This window comes from Rhineura floridana, chromosome 3 (genome assembly GCF_030035675.1).
Source record: "Rhineura floridana isolate rRhiFlo1 chromosome 3, rRhiFlo1.hap2, whole genome shotgun sequence".
NCBI lineage: Eukaryota > Metazoa > Chordata > Lepidosauria > Squamata > Rhineuridae > Rhineura > Rhineura floridana.
In genome coordinates this window covers 3,844,434-3,849,259 of record NC_084482.1, presented here as the reverse complement: position 1 = coordinate 3,849,259, position 4,826 = coordinate 3,844,434, and positions in this window count along the sequence as shown.

Below are 4,826 nucleotides of genomic sequence, written 5' to 3'. Positions count from 1 at the left end.
CTTCAGTGCATTATTTAGTTTGCTACTGAGGCAAAGAATGCAACCTTGCATGTAAATAGGAAACCACTACAAGACTAAAGCTGCAATCCAACACATGTCTACCCAGAAGTAAGTTCCATTGGGTTCAGTGGGACTTACTCCTGGGTAAACAGGTATTGGATTACAGTCGAAGAGTGAGTTTGCAGCTATCTTTTAAGCTGCAGTGCTGAACCCAGTTATAGAGGCTTGATTCCACTGAAGTTAGTGGCTTAAAACTTGTATAACCAGACACCAAATTGTAACCTTTAAGTGCTGAATGCAGTTCATGCTTCTGTTTACATGCATTGTTGAAAGAGGTGCAATGGATCACTGGTTCTTTTAACTGTGTCCTGGGAATCCCCAGGACTTCTCAGCAACTTGTCAGGGGTACCTGAGTGAGAAAGAAAATGGCAGATCAGTTTCACTCAAAGCCCGCTTGTCCACCATTACTAGTCTTCCCCTGCAGTGCACTGGGGTGTATGTGTGCGTGTGTATTACACTGAAGTGCCACTTGAGTGTCCCCTACTTCAGACTTTAGACTTGGCTTCAGGCCACGCTTCTATCAAGGTTTGGCTGGCAGTGGTCTAGTTGAACATGCCACACACACATATCTGCCTTAAGGCAGAACTATGAACACATGTAACAGAACCATGACAGACACTTCCTTTAGGAAAAAGCAGCTTTGTGAAGGGGTTATTTGGAATGGAAGGGAGGCGGGCCCTTAACCCTTCCCATTACCCATCTCTTCTTTGCTGTAAAAGCCCTGCTGCCCCCTTTACTTTTCCTCTCACAGGTTTCCAAGGTGTGCTTGTGAGAAAACCCATCAGGGATCTGTTCAGTGATGGTGGAAACAGTTGGGAGTTCCCATAGAAAAACTCCTGTGGGGAGGGTTAGAATCCCACCTGCTGCCTCTCTGCTCCAAATTAGCCCTTCCTAAGGATGCTAATCCTGAGAAGAAGGGTCCGTCAGCCTTTTGGTGACACACATTTGCCTGTAACTTTTCTAACTGAAGACAGGAAGCTGTCTTTTAAGAAGCCATTGGTAGAAAAGCGGGGATCATGAGAACCCAAAGGGAAAGTATAGCCATGGATTTTGCCCATTGTTGTTATGTGCCTTCAACCTGATTACAACTTATGGTGACCCTATGAATCAGTGACCTCCAGTAGCAACTGTTATAAACCACCCTGTTCAGATCTTGTAAGTTCAGGTCTGGCTTCCTTTATGGAATCTTGGATTTTGCCCATGCTGTCTGAATTAATTGTTCCATAAAGCAGGATCATAGGTCCAAGTTTGCAAATACTAGAAGTACATTAAGAGTTCAGGAATTTCCCATAAAGCTGTTTGTACAATTTTAGCTCTAATTTACAACAAGATATGGCTTTTGTCTTAACACTGGGGAAGCACTCCTGTCCTGGCATGTGGGCTACCTATTTTAACTCATATTACAGAAAATGTATCCTAAGGCAAGAGAGAGAGAGAAAGATCTTCAGTCCTTGCATAGGAGAGGTGAGTGTGTTTGGAAATAACACATATGGTTTGTCCCAGACAAGAGAATGCAGTATGAATAACCAGCTGTCCTTCGAAGCTGCAAAGAACAACTCTTGGGGAATTTTGAGGTCTCGCTTGTCTAGATGCTGTCATCTTGTGGGAGGTCCTTCTTCACACGTCAGAAGAAAGGCACGCTTCTTACTTCCAGACCGCAGCAAGAATGGAACTTCGATCAGAAACAAAATACATATTTTATTTTTATCTATTTCCAGTGGGAATTCTGTGGACTGGCATGTAGTGTTGGCTCCAACTATTTGAAAAGGAGAATGAGTGTTAAATTATTATGAAACTCTTTTCCCCATAGGGGCGAAATGTTTGTGAATTTGCATGTAGAAATCACATGGTTACACTTATTTTTAGTGGTGGCTGGTGGTTCCATATCAGTGGGGCAGTGTAATCTATTATGGGTTTTAGCTTTAGCACCTTGGACAGCTCCTTTAAAGTTTGGACTAAAACCTGGAGCGGATTCCACTGCCCCACTGACATGGAGCCACCATCATCCAGTACTTACTTTTTATCCCTGCAGTCCTTTCCCATGTTCCCCTTTCCTGTTATGTCTTATCTGCCTTCCCTCCCCTGGCCTGAGAAAGCCGCAAATAAGAAAGGAAGACAGAGGGTAGGGATGTAGGAGACAGCATGGTGGGACATACGAAGTGTGGTCCATTTTGCCAGGTATTGTCTGCCTGGCCGGCAAATGCTCTCCAACTGATATGTCTATATGCAAGGTATATGCTCTATAACCCCTCCCCAAATATACAGCTAACCTCTTCCCTCTCCTGCCCACTTCCAGGATTCAAACTCCAAGCAAGAATCATACTCTTTCATACCAGCAAAAACATTGTCAGAATCACAACATGCAGGGATTGCTGGGAGGTCCTCAAACAGTGGTTTTTGGGAAGCTGAACTAGAGTCTTGTTTTTGGGGAGGCTCTCTGCATGCACCTCCCTCCTCAATAGCTATAGGAGAAAAAAACAACAGCATATGCTGTCATGGAGCTGGAGTGTGCGGCTTTGGCTTGGCTTTGCACTTCTGTGTACTTAGTTTAATTATTAATCCAACTCTGAGTGGGAGAGCAAAGATATCATGGGAGAAGGGAGAGGAAGTGAGATGGTTTCTAAGCAGCTGTTCTGGAGAATTGTGAGTGATGTAGCATGTGTGCAAAAGAGATGTGAGGGTATTTTACACAAGTCCTGCACAGTCTGACTCACAAAGCCAAATGCAGCCCACGTGGTAGTGGGGGGTATAGACAAACTTCCTGTTCCTGACTTGGGGCTGCAACCACTGAAGGGCAGGGGTATCAGACATTGCCAAGCCACAGTGCACAGCTTATAGGCCATAAAATGTGCCATCTGACTTAAATACCTCAGGAGGAAAGGAGAGACTAACAGATATAGCCAGTGTATCTTCAAGAAACAACAGATGATGTAACAGCTTCTGCATCCTTGCAGTTGCTAAACCAGCAAAGAATGTTGTAGTACCTAAAAGGCTAACACATTTCTTACGGTATAAGCCAAGGGTGGGGAACATTTTCAGCCCGAGGGCCACATTCCCTTCTGAGGAACAAATGTTAGTTGGGAGCCATGTACATCTTTCTGTCCTCCATCCAGGAAAGCAAGAGTCATTATCAGAGTTCAAGGACATATTCCATCAATACAAACACAGTCGGGGTATGAAAAAAAGCCAGTGAGGGGGTTGCAGCCAGGGAAGAGTCCTGAGGGCTGGACAACGAGGCTTGGGGGGGGCACATTCAACCCCTGGGCCTGAGGTTCCCTGCTCCTGGTATAAGCTTTCATGCCTAGAGTTCATTTCATTATGGTTATCCTGGGTTGCAGCTATACTCCCACTGTTGGAGGCAGTATGCTTTTGAACACCAGTTGCTGGAACCTGCAGGAGGGTAGAGCGCTTTTGCACTCAGATCCTGCTTGTGGGCTACCCATAGGCATCTGCTTGTCCACTATGAGAATAGGATGCTGGACTACATGGGCCCTTGACTTGATCCAGCAGGGCTCTTCTTATGTTCTTATGGATAGCATGGGGAGGAGGGAGGATTGTAAACAATGAGTTCAGAAGTAAAATGAAATGCAAAAAAAGTTATTTATTTATCTATTATTTGGTTTATATCCCGCCCTTCCTCCCAGCAGGAGCCCAAGTTCAAATGGTGATTAACAATGGTCATTTACAAAAGAACAGTTGTTGATAACACACACATTCCAGCACTGGTAAGCCATTTAACACATGTAGTATGATATAAATCAGTTGTCCTGATTCAATCCACAAGTGATAACATTGAACCTCTTGAAGAATTGTAATTCAACTGCTGTTGTGTCTCACTTTCTTTGTTCTGGTCTTCTAGCCCATAAGCCAAAGGTTAAAATACAGGCAGACATTGTAAAGTAGATGGAAGAAGTTTCCATTTCCACAGACATTGGGGAGGAGTCAGATGAACCTCTCTATACACAGAAATAATGCATGCACAGGGCCACAGGGCTGCATGGATTAGTCTGCCCCATTGCAACAACATGAAGCTGCTGCCATGCTCATGCGCTCTGACATTTGCACATTCAATGGATGTCAGAAGGAGTTCTACCCTCATATATTTGAAAATTGTTGTAACCTGCCCTGGGATCTTTGGGTGAAGGGCAGGTAATAAATGTTGTTATTGTTGTTGATGATGATATAGATGTATGTGGGCAGAGCTTCTCCATACAAGGAGGGATCCCGCCCAATTAAGATGGACGGAGGCGGGGGGGCTTAATGGCAGTAGTCAGATTAGCCTTTGCAACTGTGGTAGTGGTGAGGTGAGCTTACTGTGCAGCCTGGCCCTTCCATGTGTTCTTTCAATGTGTTAGGTCCAAACCCAACACGCAAGCCATCACTGTCTACTCAGCTCACATCCACCCGGGAAGGTACGGAGTTGAGAGCAATAATCTACTGCCAGAGGCCAGGAAATAAACACACAATATTACCTTTGCAAAGGGGTCCCAAGACCTGCCAGCAAGATGCTTTTCAGAAGTGGGAACCCTGTTTATTGAAAGGAAGCAGATTATATAGTTTTCCCCAACGGTTACAAAAGTGGGGAGCAGACGTCATAAAGGATAGAAGAAAACAGTACTAGACATAGTAGTATCTTAGCTAAAGAATATGGGGTGCTTAGGATAACAAAAGCCAGGAACATCTTTCTTTTCCTCAGGCACAGACTTGCATAGTTTGCATGACCTTGAGATAAGCGCTCAGAGCCAGAGGGACAAAGAACAGATAGG